The sequence below is a fragment of the Sciurus vulgaris genome (genome assembly GCF_902686455.1).
Source record: "Sciurus vulgaris genome assembly, chromosome: 10".
Lineage (NCBI taxonomy): Eukaryota > Metazoa > Chordata > Mammalia > Rodentia > Sciuridae > Sciurus > Sciurus vulgaris.
Genome location: NC_136470.1, coordinates 115,852,176 through 115,875,581, shown reverse-complemented (window position 1 = coordinate 115,875,581; position 23,406 = coordinate 115,852,176).

The window sequence follows — 23,406 nt, the reverse complement described above, 5'->3', positions numbered from 1 at the left end:
TTATGAGACCAGGGGAGGGAAGGGACCTGAGCTCCAAGGGAGGAGGAGGATGGCACCTTAGAACCTAGAGGAGCTGGGTCTGAAACATAAAAGGGAACAAAATAACACAACCTTCCTTATAGCATTGGGTTCAGGGTACAGGCGGTGGTAGGAAACCATTAAGGTTGTGTGTATGGAACCCACCTACAAAGTTAAGAAGGATTTGGGGGAGAATGACACTACACGACTATCCTGGTTTTCCCAGGAGTACTCTCCTCCGGAGAGCTGAACCTTGGACTAGAATGATGGAAACAAGGGTGTGAGCCCCCCAGGTCTGAAATGGACAGCTGGGCTGGGGGTTGGGGTGGTGGGACAGGGCCTTTGGTAAGGCTGAGGATCAAGCGCCCCACATGTTATCCACACATGTCACAGCTGGGCCTGCCTTGATGGCCTTGCTCTTGGAAAGAGCAAGTCTTCAGCAGACTGGCAGATTCCTGAGGGGCATGGGGTGAGAGAAGAAGTGGTGAGCAGACAGTGTGTGCTCACCCTGGTGGGAAGCCCCACAGCCCAGTAATATGGGCGGGGGCACTGTAGAAGACCTGGGGTCTGGAGATCCTGAAGAAACATCCTGTGGTACAGACTGGCACCCAAGGACCAGGGATAGACGGAGACTTTGGGGGGACTCTTATGCCCTTTATTCCAGCTGCCTGCCCTGTTGAAGTGGGGTGGGTCCTGAATTGGTGATGGACCAGGGCCTCTATCTCTGTAGTGACAGAGGACACTTCCTTATCTCTTGTGCCCTCAGAGTCATCTTTTCCCTTCCATCCACCTTTATTTTCTAACTCTTTCTCTCAATCCTGAGAAAAACCAGATTCCCAGATCTTCCAAAGAACGTGTGACTGACAAATATTGGGGTGCAAAGTTCTGATGGGTGTGTTTCTCTTGTGGCCTCAAGCCTTAGGGAGCTGATCAGGACTCTCCTCACTACCCTCAGCTGGTCAGAAAGGTGAGATGGAGTCGTCTGTCATCAATGCAGCCAAAATTGACCATTAATTGGGGTCCTCAGAGAAATGTTCCCCAACTAACATAAACAGTTGCCTGAATAAAACCTTTCCTTATGAAGTTCAGGGGGTTTGCAGTGGGTGGTATCAGGATAGATGTAGAAGGGCAGTTTCAAAGGAGACCCTCTTCTTGTTTAACATAATGAAGTACCACATTTCAGTCAAAGTGAATAAAGTAATTCCACTGCCTAGCTGCTGGCAGACAGGGGATGCCTTCAGAATGTAAAGGAAAGTTCATGTGGGGGAAAGCCCAGAAATTCCAACAGTGCTCTGACCTTGCTATGTGTGGATTTCTTCCAGAGACGTGACAGAGTCCCTGTTGTGAGCCTGGCATCATGGCTCGTCAGTGAGCCAAGCCACATTGCATTTCATTCTAGATGGAGGAGAAAGATGTCAACTAGGAAAAAAGGGGTGTGTGTGGGTGATGTGTGTATGCTACCATATGTCTATATCTTTATATTTACAGCTACATGAAAAAGAAGGGGTCAGGGTGTACGTGGGGGTGTTCAGAGACTGGGGATAGATACCCTACCCTATCCTGTGCAGATAGCAGATCTCAGTATTATAGGGACTTGGTTAAGGATATCTGAGAAAACCCCAGGAGTTGCTGGTCTAGAATCCCCATCCTCCCTGACCTCTAAGGGCTCAGGACAGGGGGACAACTGCAGGTGGGAGCATCTGTGGCACCCAGAGCATAGTCTTGAAAGGCCAGAAATGGCAAGAAATGAACAAGAAGTGTGTGAATGTCAGGTGCCAGGAGGGGAGAAAAGTCAGGGGAGAGCATGGAGACTCTTAGGTAAGGCTAACACTAGATGCCATTCCCACTAGGGCCTGATCTGCTCTTGTCACATTCTCTCTCTGACCCCCAGAGCTCCTTGGAAGATTCTCTGACCTTTTTGGGTGCTCTGGTTATATAATAGCAGATCAGGTTGGGCTCCCCAGAGATACTGGACTCCCCTTGCACACCCCTGAGGGGGATGGTCTCTGCAATCCCAGAGAAAAGTCCAGGGCTTGCTCGAGCTTCATCCAAGAGTGTCTGTGGGGGAAACAGAGGAGTAGGTGGTGCTGAGAGCTATCTGGGAAGTGGTTGTAATTTTCCCTGGGCAGAGAAGGAAGTCCTGCTTCTCAGATCACACTCCCAGATTTGCAAGGCCCCCTTCTCTCTCAGGTTCAACGGGAAAGGTGACCCCCTGGGAGCCTGGTCAGATCCATGCCTGTGGTAAGACTCGGTTTCCTGTGTGGATTGGTACATCAGTGGAGGAAGGGGAGCCTGGAGTGTTCTGAGGCTCCCAGTGAACCTGAATCTGCAAGCAGGAGTTCGGAGAGAGGCAATGTTTTCCCTGAGGCTGGTGGACCCATTCTTGGCCTCACCTAGGGGATACCAAAACCTTCCTTGATGAGTCAAGTGAGCTCCTATCAATGGGTCACAGACTCAGCCATATTCTCACATTTAGGGCAAATTTCCAGGTGGCCCAACATACCATTTAACTTGGAAGAAGAATGAGAATCACACAAGGGACTCTCTGATGTCCCCCACAGTGTGAGGTTTCTGGGCATGCAGGTGAATTAAGGGGCAGGAAAGGGGCAAGCATGTGATTGCTGAAGTCACTACTGGTTCTGAGGGGTCATAGTTTTCTCAAGCACCCTGCATTCTGAATTTCACTGGACACGTGCAACTTCCAAGAGATGTGTTCTGGAGGACCCACATGCAGGTTCCCAGTGATCTTAAAGGTGACAGCATCAAACATCCCTCAAGGGGTGGTAAGAGACAAACAGGCCAGTTCCAGTCATAGAGAGTAGAGACTGAGAATCACCCTGTGGTTGGTAGAAAGCTTAGACCCTCTCTTGCCTTTTGGAGTACCCAGCCAAGAGGAGAAGGGACTCAGATTCTGGGTCTCTGGGCAATAGGTTGCTGAGACTTCTGTATACCTCACTGCATGGTCTCCACACTTCTCAACCAGAGGCTTGGCCAGGCACAGAGCAGGAATGGACAATCTGCAAGTCGAACGTGCACTAGTTGCCTCCACCAGCCCTGCTCCTCGCTAGGGCACTAGACCCTTCTGCACCTTGCTGCCCCACACTGAACAGTTCTGATGATGCTGAAGATGCTGTCAAGGGTCAGGGTCTGAACTTGTCTCACCCCCAGCAAGTCCTCTCATATCCCTGCCCACCCTAGATGGAATCCTGGCCAGTCCCCAGGGTTTGAGGTCCTGGCAGAAACCACAATTATAGCTGTGCACCCCCCTCCCTTGTTCCCATCAGCCCAACTAAATGTTTCTTGCAGTTACTTCTGCAACCTGGCTTAGCATTGGGGTGGCATGGGTGGGGGCTTTCAGCTATTGAGACAGAGGTCCTTGGCATCTGACATACTTCCTTCCCTGGATTTCCCATACCTCCTTCAGAGTCCACAGGAGTAATTCAGCACTTTCCCTGTGCCCATCAGTGTGCTTGGAGGGGAGCGGGCTTCTTACCCTCTAGGGCCAAGTCCATTGGGTCAGAGAAATTCTGCTGACCAGAGTTTCTCTGAGAGTTCCAGTCAGGGAAGGCTGCCTGGAAGAGGCAAAGGGACAGAAACCAGCTGCCTTTACATTCCCCCTCTCACCAGGGCGTGGGATGTTGCCCAGGATGTGGCAGCCTCCAACTGCTGCCCTTTCTGTGGGTGTGACAGCGACTGTGACTGATGTAGAAGGGGTGGTCTGGCAGAGAAACTACAGAATACAGTTAAGAAACATTCTACCCATGGCTTTCCCCAGTAAATGTTTGCCCTCTTTTCTGGTGGCATCCATACTCCTGGTCACTTCCATTGACACCACATTGACCTTTCTTCTATGGGTTCAGTTAGTGGCCCAACTGAACAGGCTCTTCACCCTCAGCCTGGGGACCAGTTACTCTAGTCTCATCAAATATAGCTGTTGCCCAGACCCTGTAGCCCTCCATATCTAAAGCTGGGGGTAAGGGTTGTCCCTTAAAAGGTATCCTGGGGGGGGGGGGCTTGGATGAAGTCTTCTTAGGGGCCTTGCACCTTTGAGCCTGGAGTGGGCAGGGTGGTGGGTGTAGAAGTAGACCTGCCTGATGGACACCCAGCACCACCTCTGCCCATCTGGCTGGTCACAGAAGAAGATGCAGCTCAGTCAGCCACTAGAGTTTGGATGAGAGCCTGGAGCAACTGGAGAGATTAGCAGAGCTGAGGCCTGATACCCCTTCCTGCTTGGGACATACTCCGCTGGAGGCCATCACCAATGAAGAGCTGCCTCATGAGCCGGAGCCGCTAGCAGGGAAGGTATGGAGAATACACAGTGTCTCTGGCCTCCAGCTACCTTCATGGGGACCTTCTCCTAGATGTCCCTCAACTGGTTATTCTTCTGACCCCTCAGGGCCTCTCAGTACTGGCTCCTCCATGCTCACCTTCCCTTTAAGTTTTGTTCTAGACAATGTTCTATCTTTAGTCTAAAAGAGGGCAAAGTGCCCTCATTTAAGTTGGTCCGAGCTCTGAGTTCTTAGCCCCCAGTCTGGACTTGGCACCCTAACAGTAACTGCCCATGGTGGTCTCTAGGCCTCTGACCTCCAGCCCCATTGCACAGTGCCTGTGTACTCCCTCCTATCTCCTTATTTCCTTCCAGAGATAACCATTAGCCCCCTTGTACAGACTCAGAGAGGCAGTGGTTCTGGCCAGGTGTCACACAGCTGGAAGATAGGATGCCAGAGACTTGAGAGCAGAGCTTGGGGAGGACTTGGGTGCAGGGCTGGCTCCCAGCACACAGCTGAAACCCAGGAATGGTACCTATTTCCTAAACCCCAGGCCATTCTCCAACCAGATAGTCTTGCTCACAATCTCTGTCAGAGATAGGACCCCTCGGTTGAGGTGATGATAGAGAGGCACTCAGCAAATAGGACTCCCCAAGCCTGGCCTCCTTGAAGTGCAACAGAGTCCTCACCTGGGTAGGGAGGGAACTGCCAGACCTCACCCTGTTCTCAGATCACCCCATCCCTGGGACTTGAGGGGTTTGTAGGACTCAAACTTTCTTTCTCACTGTGGCTTCCTACAGCTACTTCTTGGATACTTGGGCAGTGCGGGGGACTGGTTTGAGACCTCAGACTAATTCTGTCTATCTCTTCCAGGTAACTCTCAGGCCACTTCCGTTCTCTGAACTAGAACTCTGTGAGGTGACTTTGCTCACTGCTGAATCCCCAGCCAGGCAGGAGCACTGCCAGGCATGTGGAAGGCATTGACAGTGTCTCCAGGCAGTAACTCTGGTCCCAAAGCTTGAGTTGGGGGGAGAATTGTGTTTGTGGGTTTTCCCACTTTAGGGTCTTGGGTGAGTGTCTGCCCCTGGGGCCAACAGACCAAACCCCCTCCAAAGGATAGGCTAGCCCTGTGGGGAAGATCTTGTGCAGACACCATCCTGCTCCCTGTGGTACCTTCCCACACTGCTTGCTCCCAGTATGAGCCAACCTGAGAATATTACATGAACCACCTTCTGCAGCATCCTCATTGAGCCTTTCCTGCCTCACTGAGGAAAGACAAGCCCTGGAGTGCCTATATCTTCTGCTGCCTTCCTGTGGCCTAATTGGAGGTCTTGGACCTCTCCAAGCTGTGGGACTTTCTCTGAAAGCAAGGGGCACATGGCTGGTCCCTGACCTGCTGCTCTGGGCAGATGAGGCCGACAAGCAGGAGGCCAACTGCCTCACTCCACTCCAACCTGCCACTATCACTCACTGGCCAGTGTGCTCAGTCTGGCTGGGACACCTGGTCAGCAGGCAGGGCCTCAGGATAGGCACAGTGGTTCAGAGTTGGCTGCTCAGCTCTGTCTCGCTCCTTGGAGTCTCCAACCCTTCCTGATCCCCTGGAGCAGGAGTTCCACACTATAGGTCTGTATGTGTGGTGAGTCCCAGAACCAGGATCCATGACAGGGAATAAGACATATCATCTCTGAGGGCCACAGTGGCTAGGGATAGTGGTGTGTCTCCCCAATTCATAATAGGGAACAACAAATATCCTAGCCCACTATCTTCTAGCCACTGGTCAAAGGAGAGATGAGAGATGTGTTCAACCTGGTCATTCCCAACTACCTAGCCTTATTGCCCTTAGGGATGGGTGGGGTCAGCTCTACTTCCTGGGAGACACAGAGTCTTGGGGTAACAACAATGACAACAGTAATCGTAGTAATAATGATAAGTTGTGATTTGTTGAGGTGTGCCATGGACCTGCTTGTGGAAGGAGAGCCAGGCCACAATACCCACTGCCAGCAGGAGCACCATTCACCTCACAGGCAACCACAGCTGGAAAACCCCCAGGGGGGCCTTGGAAATAGGCTTTTGGCTACCTCAAGGGCTACAGTCTGATCCTGGAGGCAGTCACCCTTGATTGGTACAATCCTGCACAATCTTACTTGACTCTCTGAAGTCCCTCTGGAGGATATACTGTCGCCCATGCTGCAGAGGAAATCCAGTACCCAGAGACTGGGGTTATCAGTATCGGAAATGGGATAGGGCCTTCTTCTGCATCATTCCAAAAGAAGTCTCAGACAAGCTCCAGAGATAGGGAGTGCTGATATCTGACCTGGTACCCAGCAAGCACTGCCTATTTAGCTTGCCAATCTGTCTTCCAGTCCCTGATGCTGCCACCTGCTGGCATCTGTAGGCACTGTTAATTTTCAGCCAGGTCACCTGTTGGATGTCTCAGTGGTCCTTTGGCATCCTCAGAGATGCCTTCAGCATCTCCAACATGTGGCATAGAATGCAGCCCCCAGACTCAGACTGATATGGGGGTTCACATGGCAGGGCCAGGATAGTGAGGTGAAGGAGGAGTCTAGGACTTAAAAGTTAAGGATCCACTCACTCCCAGGGGCTGACACTGCACTTGCACCAACCCAATAATTAGCACCTACTTACATTTTGAGCCCTGGGTGCTTCACTCACCTCACCCTGGTACAACCCTGCTACCCAGGCTCTTCTTGGTTGGAATCCAGAAGACCCACTTCAATCTCCTACCACCTCCCCCATTCCCCTGCCAGAGGGCTAGAGGCCCCAGAAGACCAAATGCTGCCCTAGCCGGAGCTCACAGAAAGGCTGTTTACCCAAAGGAGGCTGAGAATGCCAGATTATGAGATACTTAAGGTATTTATTAACAGTTCAAAAACAGGTCAATAAAATGACACTCTGAAGCCTGGGCAAAAGAGGAGGGCAGAATTCCTGCTATAAATCTCCACAAATGAGTCAGGTCCAGAGAAAAATGTATGAACCTCCTGGGGCCCTTGTGGACAAGATCAGAGCCCATTTAATTCCCTAGCATCCTGGAAACTGGGCACCTCTTTTGTCTTCACATTACATATTGAGAAACTGAGGCACAGAACAGTAGGATTGCTTAGCATGCATCAGGACCTGAACTTGGTCTCAGGTAGTTAATCCCAGAGCTCACTGCTAAGATTCCCAAAGAAGGAATGAATGTTCTCTGAAGACAAAGCTTTCCACTCCTCTCACCAGTCATTTGTTCTCTTCTGTCACTCCCAAATGGTTCATACCAGGTCCTCTGCTGGGCTTTGACCATGGCAGAAATGGGAGGTACAGATGAGGGTAGCCTTGAAAGAGGTTCAAGAGTCAGGACAGTGACACTGTCAGCAATAATAACATCCTTCACCAGGAAGTGACAAAAGACACAAGTAAGCTGACAAGAGAATTCAGAGGAGGACCCATTACCTGACTGGGGATAGGCCAAAGTGCTGGTTTTGATGTAAGGTGATGGGGGACATTGCCAAGTGGGCAGAGAGCAAGATAAAAGGAATGATGTACTTCTTCACAGCCAAGTCGCTAACTATGAACATCCCTCCAGGTGATTCCTGCAAACAAGGAGTGCCTACATCATTCTGGGCTGGAAATCATGTGCCGTACTCATTTGGTCTCTTTGTCAAGTTCCTTTGCCTTAGATGCTGGTGCTGTTGGAGGAGGGGAATCTGTTGGACAACCAGAGAGGATCACCAAGACAACAAATGCTACTAAATGACTAAGGTCACACCCATGTTCACTCCCTCCAAAGGGACTCAGGAGGTATGTTCCCATCCCCAAATGGTGACCTCCCCAATCCTGAGCAAATCAAGTAGACTCAAATTCCCTTGGTGGCACTGTTTGAGTCATTCCAACTATGACCACCAGATGGTGGCACAGCCCCAGGTTATTGGGTGAGTGAGTGTTATTGGGTAGGGGTTGCTGTCATTGAAATTTGGCCTTGAGGCTTTTCTCAGGATTCCAGAGGTCTGGGCAGCGGGTGCACTGAAACTTTTTGCATTCTTTCTGCCAGAAGCATATCTGGACTGGGGCTGGGTCAGGGAGACGGGTCACTGCTGTGGCCTGAACATCCAGATTGAAGCCTGGCACATAGTAGATACTAGAGCTATTAATTGTATATGGAATTGAGTGCATGGTTTAATTCCTCATGGAAACTAAATGAGTTAACATTTAGTTAAAATCATGCTGAGAGCCTTCAATAAATGTGTGCACTTACTTGTACTTTCATTATGGAGGGAGGCTCTTTCCCAGTGCATGGACAGTGACCCAGCAGGTCCTGGACTCAAGCAGTCTAGTATCTTTTAGTGCCCCACCAAGGGCATTGCACAAGTTGATAAACATCTCTGTATCATCTATATGGGGGATACGGATATCCCCACCCCACTGTGGAGGCCACCTTCTTTCCAGTGAGTTCTCATGAAGTCATTCAGCTACCTTACCTGAAACTAACTTTCAGTAAAGTTCAGTTACTTGTGCTAGGTTATGCAGGATCTGAACTCAGCTCTATTGGACTTCTGAACCAGTCTCTGAATAGGTCTGGTATATCCATCCCTGCATTCCTCAGGATAGGACCTGCTAGGGCCTGGACTCCAGTGGGTTCCTCTGTGTCACCCAGGATCTCCCTTCCACTTGGCTTCTGTATTCCCACACATGAACCAGTGATGTTCGGCTTCCTCTGGTGGCCAAACTGTACCACCTCGTCCCTAAACATCATCTCCAACCAGGCAGATAGCAGCAAATAAGCAGCTATACAAAGTAATTGCAGTGATGGGTGCAGCAGGCAACCTGTCCCCAAGGATGAACTATGACAGACACCTCTTTCAGCCTCAAGAGGAGACAAGGTTAATGGCAAATCAGCTGTGCCTTCTACCATGGGTCCAGTGCCAAGTGTCCCAGAGATCCCTGCCCAAGGACTCCAAGGCAACTGGACTCTCCTGAGTGCTCTTGCTGTATGAGTGACCTGGGTGCAAATCCCAGTTCAGGACTATGTGACCCCAGGAAAACTCCTGAACCTCTCCTCAGTCTCCTCATCAGTAAAGTGGGGACAAGTCTTCCCAACTTGATATATTTTAAAAGTTTATATTTAAGGTGAGTGCAGTGGTGCACACCTATAATCCCAGCTACTTGGGAAGCTGAGGCAGAATCACTATGAGTTTGAGACCAGCAGGGGCAACTTAATGAGATTCTATCTAAAAAAAAAAAATCATATTTGTGGTTGGGGTTATAGCTCAGTGGTAAAGCATTTGCCTGGTGTGTGTGAGGCACTGGGTTCAATTCTTAGCACCACATATAAATGAATAAAATAAAGGTCCATCAACAACTAAAACAAAACTTGTTTTTTAAAAATGGTCATATTTGTAGAGGACATAGTGCCTGATTGTAGGAACACTAAGTAAATATTTTCTAAATAAACAACACACTAATATGCAGATGCTGACTCACAATAGGCGGGAGGGAGGGAGGAGTGGAGGTTCACTGGATAGGACAGGGGAGTAGGGGAAAGGGAAAGGGGATGGGAATGGGAAAGACAGTAGAATGAGTCGAAATTAACTTTCCTTTGTTCATATATAAATAAACGACCAGTGTAATTCCACATCATGTACAATTACAAAAATGGAAAGTTATACTCCATGTATGTATGATATGTCAAAATACATTCTACTGTCATGTATAACTAAAAAGAACAAATTTTTTTAAATCCACACTAAATGCCCAAAGGGCGGCCAAGAGGGTGCTTGGCTTTGGAAGAGGTGGATCCTCTGAGCTGCATTGAAGCTCAGTTTTCCAGCATCCCTGGGGTTCATGGGGTTGTAGATCTACTTAGTTCCAGATCACATCTAGTTCACATCTAGTTCAGCCTCTGGCTTACCTCCCTTGAGTGGCTCAAGAGGGTTCTAAGTTGACCCTGACCAGCAAAGTACAATGGCCCACCAAATTTCCCACTGTCAGGTGGCGGCAGGGACATGCCAAAGTCCTTTTCTCCAAACCTGATCTGACTTGGTACCTCCTGGAGACATAGCCCAGGTAACAGATCCAGCCTGGGAAGGATCCAGGCTGGGCCAGGTGAGGAGGCGGACTTGATCCAGAGCAGCAATCTTGGGCCATAAGGGCATGAAGTATTTTTTCTCTTGGAAGGATGGGGTTCCTTAGGTTCTAGACAGTTTCCAAAAACTGCTGGATGGCAGAGGCTACTCAGCTGTTTCCCCCATCATTCCTAATCCAAGAGTCACAGAAGGGCTCAGGGATGAGAAGGCCTGGGGGTCCAGGATGCAGGGGTGGGGCTGGTCCCTTGCCCCAACTCACTCTGTTTGGTTCAGGGACACTCACTGACTTTTCCAGTTTCTAGGCCAGTTATTCTTCTCCCCTCAAGTCTAACAAGCACAGGCATAGCACGATCTGGCCATTGTTTTCTGCCCCCTAGCCACCCCTCCTGTTCTCCCATGATGACCCACTCACTGCTGCCATTCTATCCTCTATTCCCAGGTTTGCAAGTCTTCCACTGAACTCAGGAACACCCCAGTCTGCCCTTCCATGGTGCCCAAGCCATCTGCTCAGACAGCAGTCTGTCTTCTGCCTGTGCCCCCTCACCCCCTACCTGTGCTGCAGTGACTTCTCACCCTGCCTCTATCTGGGCATTACCCCTGGTAGGCAGCAGTCTCCCTTGCTGCCCTCCACCCAGTTCTCTGGCAATTACCCGGGTGATTAATTTGGCAATTAATTTGGTAATTAATCATACTCTGGCTGCTCAGGCCCTCCTCTTTTGATAGCCTGGCCTAGAATATAGATGTGCTTGGCTCTACTTACCCTGGGAAGGGGGCCGAACTCTGGAGGCAGGAAGCACTAAATCCCTTTGCCTGGTTCTGTCCCAACCGGTGCTAGGCAAACAGAGGCTCCTTGTAAAGGGGCCAGGATGGGATTTAGCTGAGAGAGAGACCCAGGTCCCACTGTGGAAGGCCTTGAAGGTGTCCCAGGATGATTGTCAGCACTGTTTCTCAGCCCATCTCCAGACATAGGAACTTGCTCCCCTCAGCAGCCCCCTCCCTTCCCCATCTTTCATGAAACCTCTAACAACTCTTCCTCCAAGCTCCTGGGGGAGTTGGGCACTGATAAGAACCTAAGTCCTAGTCCTCAGGGAGTCCCCAGCAGGCCTCCCACCTGCCTGGAAAAATAGGTAGCCTCCTGACAAGAACTCCATTTGGGGTGGGCTTTGATCAACAACAGAGTTTAGTGGAAAAGAAGAAAATGAGTCCTGCTGCCAGAGGTTTGGATTTGGGACCAGAACCAGGTCCAGCCTAGGTGGTACTGATCTTACCATGAACTCCAATGGGGCTAACCACCAGATGTGTGACCCGCCATTGCAGCCATCAGATGCGCTGCCAGGATGGGGTCCCTGTGGAGCCAGCCCTGTGGCATTGATTGAAATGCCCCCCTGCCAATTAGAATTTTTAAAGAAATGTATAATGATCCCTAATTGGCACCCTCATTAGGTGCCAATTAAACACTTAAGTATTTCTTACAAGTTTAACACATTAATAAGGCAGCTCATTACATGGTAACAAGATTTATTTCTCATATTTATTATATTGTTTTGCCACTTCTGACAGAGGAATCATGTTGAAGAACATGGTGTCTAACTGCACGCAGATGCCTTCCTCCCCTGCCTCCACCAACGGCTGTTGCATCCAGCTGCCTGAGTCTCGGTCTCTGGTGGGCCAAGTGCCTGTCCCCAGGAGTCATCCCTGATTTCTTTTGATCCAGTCTTCCAGAGGTGAGTCAAGCAGTCCACTTTTCCTCCAAAGTCCAAGAATGCCAGAACTGGGCTCTGAAACAGAGCACAACCCTGGAGGGTCTCAGAGGCCAAGAGCCCTGGGAAACTTCTCTCCATTTAGCCATACTTTGCATTACAGGGGCACTGAAGTTGGGGATGGAATGAGCATCCTGCTTTTAGCCCCCCTGGCAAAGCCCAGCCTGGGAGCAGGCACTACACTGGAGACTGAAACTGTGAGGGTAGGAGCACGGCAGCCAGAAAAGGACAAGGATGTCCTTTGAGACTCTACCTTGGGGCAGGAACAGAGTCACAGGCCATGGGAACTGTCCTGAGGCCAGGGACCCAAGAGAGGTTAGGGAATCTGGAAGATGAGCTGCTGACAGGGACAGACGCTCAAGAGGCATGGAGAGAACTCATCTTTGTCAGGAGAACGATAGGAAGCCACCTAGTGTTTTAAACAGGGAGAAAAGTGACCAGAACTCTAACTTAGAAAAACCAAGTGGAGAGGGTGTGGTGATGCATGCCTGTAAACCCTGTGGCTCAGGAGGCTGAGGCAGGAGGAGTGCAAGTTCGGGGTCAGCCTCAGCAATTTAGTGGGGCTCTGTCTCAATATAAAAACCAAAAAGGTCTGGGGATGTAACTCAGTGGTTAAACTCGCCTGGGTTCAATTCCCAGTACCTGTACCTCCCCCCCCCCCGCAAAAAAAAAAAAAAAAATCAGGAAGGGTGAATTGGGAAGGACCAAGAAAATAAACATGACCTCTCCCTCCTGACTGTTTAAATCCTGGATACTGAACACCAGACCAAAGATCACTTGTACCCTCAACTTCCTGGAACAGTGCAGCAGAGATGGGGACTAAAGGGTCTGGAGGGCACTGGCGACGTTTGTGCTGCCTTATTTTTTAGAAAAACAGGAGGTGTACTATACTGTGTTCTTCTATCACTGCATGTGACACTGTCTCTCCCTGGTTCATGCTAATAGCTGCAGAGTATAGATGATGAGAGTGCTCCCTGTTTACTCAGCCAGTCTCCTCAGGGTGGCTATTTCCAATCAATTACTCTTAGAAACATCACACAGTGTACACCCCTGGGCATAATTTCACACGTGTATGAGTTTGTCCCTAGGATAAATTCTTAGAAGTGGGCAGTGGTAGGTCAAAAGGTTTGTACATTTTAAATTTTGATAGATAATGCCAAATTGCTTTCATGGAAATTGCACAATTTACTTTCCAACAAGCAATATAAGTTTTTGCTTTCCCCCAACTGTCACTGACAAGTGCATTAACCTTTCCCAGCTTTGACTATTGAACTTGAGTTTTTCTTAGAGGAATGTGGTTGGCTATGGCTTCAGCAGGCGAGTGTTTTGGATTCCCTTTTGTGTGGACCATATATTCACCTCCTTTGCCCATTTTCATTGATGCTGTTAGTTTTTTCATTATCAGTTTATAGGAATTATTTGTGAATCATGAAATTTGCAATTTCTCCTTAGTTTGTTGTTCATCTTTAAAAATTGTTATTTTTTCTATGTAGAAATGTTTGATTTTTATGTAATCAGGCCTACCTATTTTTCTCTATGACTTTTGTGGCCTTTTTATATTTAGAAAAGACCATACCAAATCAGATCTATGCAAAAGACCTCTTGTTTTCTTCTAGGAATTTCTTCTTCATTCTTTAGCCCCTTTAGCTTTGATCCAACTGGAATTGGTTGTTATTTTATGACATGAGGTAGAGATTCAACTTAACCCCCTCCCCCAGCCTCAGATTATTATCCAGTGATTTCGACACTGTCTTTTTTCTGGAGGTTATTCTTGTCTGAATTATTGAGACTTTGGGAAGTGTATGAATAAGAAAATAGCATGTCCTGTCACCTGGTGGGTGGAGGACAGCAAGCCATGTCAGGACACCAGCTCCAAGAGGAAGGGGCGGGCAGGGTGGAATACACCTCCTGGAGGTGGAGAAAAGGGAGAGAAAGCCCATGTGAGGGTCTGCATTTGGTTTCTCCGTTGGACTCTAGGAACAATCATTCTTGGTGCCCCATTTTGACTTTGCCTGCCACACAACAATTTCTTCAGCAGATTATGTGACCTTGGCATAACCTTGATGTAGCCAGTGTGCTGTGGAATTGGAGGCGGGGGTAGGTAGGAAGGGAAACATGTTTCTGCCTGAGGACCCTCTTCTTGGGCCAGTTGGCCAAGATCTGAGGTTCTTAAGCTAGTTTCTCCTCTTCCCCTATTCCCACCTCACTCTGGATCTGGGGAGACAGTGTATTATGACACAAGTGTGTGACAGTGCGCTCCAATGGGACTCCCTCCAGGTCCTGAAAAAAGAGGAGCACCTGCATTTGTGAGTAAGGTGAGACAGGACAGGTAGGGCAGGGCTGCGCTTGACTTGTACCATCTCCCAGTGCCACTTTCTCCCTGCTTCCCTCCCTGCTCCCATTCCTCCTTCTCTTCCCTAGCACCAGGACCCATTGGGAGTGGCCCTTAGTGTAATTAGGGCCTATGGGCCCTCCTCAATAAATTGGAAGCTGGGCAGTACATCCTTGACGCTAGACCTGTTTAGATAACTTTTGGAAGGTTCTGGTGGACACAAGTCTGATGACACCTGGGACAGCTCTGATCCAAGAAGAGTGAAGTCCCAGGTTCCAGGCTAGCATCCTGGGATGTGTATGTCCTACCACACTGTGCCTCTACCCTGTCTGCACCCTAAACTAATGAGTGTCCTCCCCACCTCTAGAACTGGAACAGCAGGTGCTTCAGTGCATTTTCTCTTTAAGCCACCAGGTGGAAGCAGTGGCAGTTATTCACCGTCTCACTTTATCCCTTCTCTTGGGCACTGTGGACTTGACCTCCAAAAAGACTGAGTTTCTCTGGTGGCCCTGAAGCAGCAAGAGTTGAGGAAAGATGAGTCCACACACCCTGAGGTACAGGAACCCCTCTGGAGTGAGGGGCCTGTGGCCCTGGCTCCTTTCTTAGCACCACACCTGTAGACACTGCTGGGACTACTGCCAGAGGAACTAGACAAGAGGGGGTGAGTCTCAGGATCCTGGCTGCCCAAGAGCCCACACTGACCAGGTCCATTAATTCCTTGATGAATCAGAGGACCCTTCCTGGAGCCCAAGGAAGGGAGAGTAGAGGGAGAGAGAGGGTGGAGTATGTGGGGAGGGGAGCCAGTACTGGTGGGTGCGGCTCTTCTACAAGTTCCTATCGATCCCCACCCAGGGCTCAGCATGAGGATGGTGTTAAAGACTCCGGCACTCCTCCTCTCTGAGCTGCAGCTGAGCTGGGTCCCAGAGCCACACCCCGCATGTAAACCTACTGCCTTTCATCCCCACAGACAGCAATGTCCTGAGGGTATTTATGGATTCTCCCAGCATCTTGTCACCTCCCCTTACCTCATCCCCCTCCCCAAGCCCTGCATCCATCAGGCTGCTCCAGCCTCCTTGTCATCCATAACAGCTCCAGACACCTCTCGTTTGTCTCCATCATGTTGGAGGCGGAGGTGCCCTGACTTGATGCCAACATCCACATGTACCCTCTCTGGGCTCCAACCATAGGGCCTGGTCCAGGCAGGGTTTAGGGAACCTGCTTTCTGGGTATACCAGGCCATTAGGGTCCTGGTCATCTAGATCCCCTCTGACAGTTTGTATCCAAAGCCATAAGCTATTATAGAGTCCCTCACAGGTGGGCAGTCCATTCCCCTGGCAATGGTTCTCCTGTTACTGTTCCATGAGCAGTGTCTGCCTTTTGCTGACCTGAATGACTCTGGAGACCTAGGAACTCGTGGGCAGGTAAGGGAAGTAGCTGTGACCTTACCTCCTAGAGAAGGGCTTGATGAGGTGCCTTCTCTTTTGGGCTCCCCAGTACCTGGGGGAAGCAGATGGTAAACAGATGAACCAATAAACAGGGTATCTTCAGGTTCTGATGGAATTAAGCCAGAAATAAAAATGATGGAGGACAGCTTCCAAGATGGGAGGCCAAGAAGGGGAGGGCCCTTTCAGCACCAGACAGAGACCAAAATGTCAACTGTTGCTAGCCAGGCAGGGACTTTGCACAGGACGGTTCCTGATTGGGTGTAGCAGGTGGGCAGCAAAAGTGAAGGTCCAGACACTTCTTGGAGAAACAGTCAGGAAGTCATGTGGCAGGAGGAGGGTGGTAATGGCAAGGAGGCACCAGGGCAAGAGGGAGGACCTAGCCTGACCAGTGGAAAACAGTTTATAGCAGTCCAAAAAGGACAGCAGGGGCAGGTCTGGGAATGGATGAGTGAGTGAATTAACAAACAGGGGTTGGGATCAGAACCTTCTGACTGCCCAGCCCTTGCCCCGAGGTCTTCATGAGGAGGATCTTGGCCCATTTATGAATATGCCTGGGGAAACCCACTGCTTCCTGCCCCAGCAGGAATTTGGCCCACTGGGCAGTTGAGGGCCATCAGGGGCTCAGCTTTTACATCTGTGATGGTGGCAGAGCAAACCTGTCCCCTCCCCATGCTGTCAGCCCCTGAGGAGAATGGGAGAATGGCTGGGGCACACTGTGGATAGCAGGTCCCTATGCCTAGACAGATCTCCTGAAGGACGCCTCCTTGGCTTCCTGGGCAGCCCTGAGTCATCCATTAGGCCTAAGGCTGTCTTACCCAGCCCTGACTTCCACCTGGGACAGGGACCACTTATCTCCATCAGCTGCTCTTAGCAGCCAGGCTCTCAGCCAACATCACCAGAACTTATGCTCATCACCTGGACTCCTCTAGAGAGGAGGCCACATCAGGTAGGTCCCTGCAGAGACCTAGAGGAAGGGATCCTTATCACAAAGCCCCCAGGAGTCCCAGCTTCTAATACCTCTAGCATTCACTCACCTAGACATCTGGAAGTGCCCATCATTTGCCCATCATGTACTAGTATTGGGCAGAGCATGGTGTGCAAGCCAGGGTCCCATCCCCAACCCCACAGAATTGTGTTTTCCTGGACAAGAGAGACGGTTCCCCAGGTTCAGACCTCCTCAGGGAGTCTCAGACTTGGGCTTCTCAAGGCCAAGTCCAGGGTTCATGGGCCTCCAAGAGGGATCACTGTCCTATCCTGGAGGGTAGGAATGGGGGTGTCCCCAAAATCTGGCCCTGAGAATGACTGCATGCCTCACAGAGCTTTCCCCTCATCTGTCACCAGGCCCTACCACAGCTGGTATGGACCTGTCTTTACCTGCCCCGGGTGTGAGTCACGAGCATCAAGCAAAGTGGGGGAATCTGAGCAACTGTTAGGCCATAAGCATGTGAGGACACAGCTGCATAGGACACACATGTGCAAGGGTAGCCAAGGTCCACCAGGGTGGGACAGAAATGATGCTTCAATTGGCTGACAGCCCTGGCCATTCCTCTCAAGATGTGAGCTTGCAGGCTTGTGGGAGTACGACTTGTCTTCTTTGATTAGAGGACAACCCTGCACTCAGGATCTTCCATGCAGTATAAGACAGTCTCTTGGGAGGCAGAGATAGGGTGGGAGTGGAAGTCCTTTTTATTGCTCCCCAAGGACCAAAGGGTCTCCTGAAGTAGAAGCTTTCTCTTCTTTCCTTCTTCCTGAGTTTCCACTCACAGGACCATGACAGGCCCTTAGAGCCCTGGGAGCCCCTAATCCCTGTGCTCCCATCAGCCCTAGAGTCTTTCTCCCCAACCTTATCAGTATCCTGCAGCCATTGTTGACTCCCTTGAGGCCTAGGTTCCACCTTCCTCCAGCCTCCTGTGGGTCAGATTGGTGAGTCCTCCCCCCTCCTCCCTCTCCCCCTTTTCCCTCTCCCCCTCCTCTTCTCCCTTTCCTCCTCTTCCCCTCCCTTCTCCCTCCTCTATTCCTCCCCCTCCTTCCCCTCTCCCCCTCTTTCCCTCCTCCCTTTTCTCCTATTCCCTTCTTCCCCCTCCCCACCCTAACCCTTCCTTTAGGTTGAGAGCAGTTGGAGAGCTATGAACAGCAGCCACTGCTCTCACTAGTTCAAGGTCAGCCTTAGAGCTTGCTGGACAAAGACCCCTAGGCTACTTCCTTACAAACCCCAATTTAATCCTGGTCAAGCCAGGGAGGAACAGCTAATGACACTTGACAAAGAAAAGGCCCTGGGGCTGTTTTATTGTGGAGATAAGAGGCTAAGAGAAGGGCACATTTAACAGATGCCAATGTGAGCTGGCCTGGAAGGGCATGCAACCCACCCCAGCAACCTGGTTGTGCCCCCAACAATCTGGAGTGTAATTTCCCACAAGAAGCTTTGTCCTGCAGTTCCAGAAAGAACACTGAGGGGAGAGAAAGTATCAACTTTTCCTTACCTATTGCAAGGGTCATGGCTGGCAACCCTATAACAAAAGACAGATTAAAAAGTGGAAAGCACACCAAATTTATTTAGCCAACGTTTTACATGGGAGCTTTTGGAAATGAGGACCCAAATACAACAGGGACTTAGTAGAGATTTTTACTAAAAGTACTGACTCTTCACATGGGTGGCAAATGCCTGATGGGTACCTAAAAACAGGATAAAAGCTTGGCATCTTTTGCCTTCATTTTGTATCTGTCTCCATTATTCCCTTAAACTTTGGGTCAGATTTCTGCTTAAGTCTGCACACAGATGTGTTAATCACTGGGTCTGCCTAAAAACTGGCAATGCAAGGTTGATTAGTCCTAAATTTGCCTAACCTCCCTTGTCTCCCATCAAGACTTAAGGCACTAAAATAAGAGTAGCTAAGGTATTTTCAAGATCTGAAGAGACATCATAATTAACAGATTGTCAATTGCCATCTTTTACAACATCCTGATCCAGACCCCCAGAGCCACACCTAGAGGTCTCCAGTCATTGACCTCTCTGTTCCAGGAATAGACAGCCTTGCAGGCAGATTACCCCATAATAAGATTGACTCCCTAAGTAGGAGCAATTACCCCATGATAGGAACTGAGGCTGCCCCCTAAGAAGGAGCAATCATCTCCTGATGGGAGCCGGATTGCCCCTTCAAGAGACAGCCACTTCCCAGGACCTCCAGAACCAGATCTGCAATAATGATCAACCTGAGCACAGTTAGACCAAAACTGTTTAATTATGCATACCTCTTGACCCCTGCCCCAATTCTTCCCCTGTTTAAACTTGAAGCTCCTGTCAGTACCCCTGAGACAGGGATGAGGACACTAGTTCCCTTGTCTTCCTAGTATGGCTATACTGAATATTAAATTCCTTTCCTACTTCATCATCACTTTTTTCCACTTGTTTGGGATAAGTGGCCAGACCTGGTTTGTTGGGATTCCCTGAAGTCAGGCCCCATTGACCTGGGGCTCCAGCAATACAAAGACCCAGAGAAAACTGAGGATTTTTATGTTAAATCTGATGAAAGAAGCACATAGTTATGGAGAATTAGCAAGATGGGAGCAGGACACCTGTCACTTGAGGCTCTTTCAGGGAGAAGGGAGGAAGTTACAGAGTGACCTCTCTAAGTTTTATGACTTGCCTTAGGGGAGTGGAATTCTAGTTTTTATGACCCACTTAGAGAAAGGGGAGCAGAAGAAAGGAAGGCCCAGAAGGCCAGAGTGGCTTCCTAGTACCACATTTTGAGGTTGCCTTCTCTGAGCCCCAAAACAGCATGCAATGAATACCACATGTTGCATACCATGTAGTATACCACACATGGCAGTGTTTAGGCCACCATGCATCTTTCTTTCTTGACTTCATGTTTCAATCTCCCCTCCTATATGGAGGTGAGAGGTATCGGCCCCACCCAGTTGGTGACCTGACTCAAGGTCAGTTCCTGCCTTTGCTATTTCCTACTTGTGAGCATCCCCCACTTCAGCAAGTCATTTAAACTCCCAAAGTCTTACTTACTTTTCTGAACTGTTAAATAGGATCATGGGGCATGCCTCCACCACAGGGCATGTAATGACCTCAGCACAGGCACATTTCCCATAGGAGGCAGGACCAGAGAGTATCACAACTGAATGCAGCAAAATGAGCCTTGGTTAGTGGTGAGAAGGACAATGATCCCTAACCACCCCCACAGAGATGAACTCAGATTCATGCTTGACCTTCCAAACCCAACCAAGGAACACTGGAGAGGGCCATGGGCCCCATGTGATGCTCAGGCCTTCCCTGAAAGCTCACTTCTTATCTTCCAGGGAAAGCCAATATGCCCTGAGTACCCACTAAGGAAGGGGGAGAAGTACAGGATAATTGGATGGATTGTGATGATGGCCAAGTGTAAGAGCGGTGCTCCAGCACAGTAGGTGCTTGGGGTGGGCTCATTTTCCTCTGGGATGTGTCCTCCTTTTGGCCCCTCCTCCTCTAGTGCCTGCTGTCAGCTCAGGGTGGGTCAGAGTCCAGGTGCCACCAGTATAGAAGTGACTGAGGAGAGCAGATGGTGTTTGCATTGTAGGCCTGGACTGTCGTGCACACCCTGTCAGGCTGCAGAGGGGAGCTCAGAGTGTCTGCCTCAGGGGCTCCTCAGAGCAGCCACAGACACACAAACAGACCACCAGATGGAGAGGGAGAGCCTCTGCTCCTATGGCCAGGCCTGCAGCTGCTCCGTTTCTGCCTCTCCAGTCCCTGAGGCTGCCTTAGTCCCTGGATGTTGAGGGTGGCCAGGATATTCTGATGAGACTTGACCATGGAGGCCTTGAAGTCCAGTCAGAGATGGTAACAACAACTGTGACTGCAGCTAGAAGCACATACACCAGTGTGGGCAGGGAGTGTACATGGGAGATAAGGATGTGTGTGTGCATGTGTGCATGCATGTGTGTAAATGTACAGCTATATGGAATGTATGGTGTGCAAGTATGTTATATATGTGGAAACATAAGCTGTGTGTGTGTGTGTGTTGGTGATGTATGGGTGTGGGTGTGCTACTCACCTGCCTCCCCGGCCTCTGAGAAGCCCACATGCACTGTTGCTCCCTGAGGTGAGCAGGCATGGACCCACCTAAGCATGGAGACACCTCAGCTGTCCTTCACCCACCTCAGTCAACAGACCATGCACACATTGGGTAAATAAACAGCATATTCAGTCAACTTAACTTCTTGGAGGAAAGGACAATACTGTGGGGCCAGGCCTGCAGGGAGCTGAGATCAAACGGGGCATAGGAAGCTGGCAGGAGAAGGAGGGAGGGACTGGCTGCCAGAGACTGCTATGGAGTATGCTCAGGGGAGAGAAAAAATGACCAAGACCACTGACCAAGAGGACCAGGATGGGACTGATTGAGGGCAGAGGAAATGGGGAGGATATAGCTAAGAGGAAGATGAGCTTGTATGCTCTCTGCTTCCCAGGGCTCCTCCTGGTGGAGCAGGATGCCAACATTACCCAGCTTCCAGAACATCTCACAAACTATTGCCTCTGTTAGCCATGAGCATGATCCTGTTGGTTCTGCAAGGGATGACCTGGCTGAACCCCATCAGGCCCACAGGAGGACTGGCCCCATGTGTGAAGGCCCTATCACTGAAGCCATATGCCCTGAGCACCCACTAAACACCATGCTCAGACCTGGCACAGGGAAACACACTGTTCCTAAGAATGCACACACTGGCAACCTTTGAGGGACCAAGTCTTCTACATCAGGGAGAATCTGGTCAGGGGAAGGGACCACAGAATGCTTCCTATGGTTGGTGACCCCTGAGCTAAGGCTTAAAAATAAGAGCAGTTGGCTAGAGTTCATAGGGGGAGGGAAGACTGTCAGGCCTTGGGGATGGTAGGGCCATGGCAGGGGTCTGGTGAGAACACCCTGCAGAGATGGCAACTTGGCTGTCAGGACAAGAAAGGCCAAGATTAAGGCATGTGGTTGGGCTTGGAGTGGTCAGCATGGTAGGGGTGGCCTGTTGACACTGTAAAGCTTGGACTAGTCTTGAGGCAAAAGGGAGCATGGATGGTTTTGTTCAAGAGAGAGCTGGGGAGAGTGCCAGGAGGATGTATTGTTTCATCCACAGCATTGGATGGTGGTCTCTATAGGAGTTGCAGGGGCATTAAGGGGAAAGATTGGGTGGGGGTGGAGAGCATGTCTGGAAATAAGCTCTGGGTTGCTGGAACTTGGCCCTGCTGGGTTCCAAGCATTCAGGGACATCCCTGGGTGACTGAAGGCAAAGGTCAGGGGTCCAGGAGAAAAATATGTACACCAGGGCCCACAGATGGGAGTGAAGCCACAGGCAAAGATGGCTTGGGAAAGGAGGTGTGAGACCAGCAACCAGGGACAGAGCCCTAGGGACAGCCATGGCCCAGGGTGACTGAAGAAGAAATGGCTGAAAGCACTAAAACAGTTGTGGGCCAGGGGATGGAGGGGGATCAGATGGATGATGTAAAGAGTAGTCACCAATCAGTAACATGATGATGAAGGGCATTAGCATCATCAGAAGCCACCAGGACATTGGAGAATGTGGGGCAGGTGGCATACAGAAGCTTCAGGACTGAGGCAGTGAACAGAGTGTGGGCACCATGGGAGGAATTTAGGCAAGTTGAGTAGACAGACAGGTGGAGGTGATATCAGGAAGGCCAGGAGAGCAGGTCGGGAAGGGAAGATGACTTGGGAACAGTGGAAGATGGGTGGGAGGCAGGATCAGGAGCTAAAGGAGCAGTGTAGGGCACCTTGGCATGAACAAGGACATGTGATCTTGGCCAAGCCCCTGCCCCAGTTTCCTTGTGTGTGAAAGGAGAGGTTCCCCCTCACTCACGGACATTGGGTATCTCATAGTAAACAAGATACCCCAATTCCTGCCTCTGGCTCACTGTCTAGAGGAAGGCCAGGCAGGAAGAGAATTAACCCCTTCAAGGAGCTACTCAAGGAAGGTGGAGTTAAAGCACTGCACTCACTCCCAATTGTCCTAGGAGAATCTGTGACCCCATCATTCTGTATCACAGGTTGAGGATGAGCATATTGCCCTCCCCATGTTGCAGGTTGTCCAAGCAGCTTCCTTCATCTCCAAGACCACAGTGATTTTCTGGGACTGGCATGTGACTGACTCAGTGCTGAGGTTTCTACTGGGAGGACTGGAATAAAGTACACTGACAAGGCAGGATGTGGAAGGGCCTGAATGGGCATGGTTCACACTCAGGTACCTACAACCAGAAAGAAACTGAGTTCTGGTAATAATGTTTCAGCACCTGTATCCAGTCATCCCTGAAGTTCATGTTAGTTCTGCCAATAAATTCTACTTTGTGACTCAGGTAACATGAGTCACGGTTTCTGTCTTGTGACTCATGACCTGAGTGCCACCTGGGTTTGGTCAGGTCAAGCAGAGAGGAAAGCATGGAGCAAAGGCCTCTAGGCTGAGAGAAGCTCTGGGGTGCTGAGGAACTGAAAGAAGCTGGGAGCAGGGAGCAGCAGTGGAGACAAG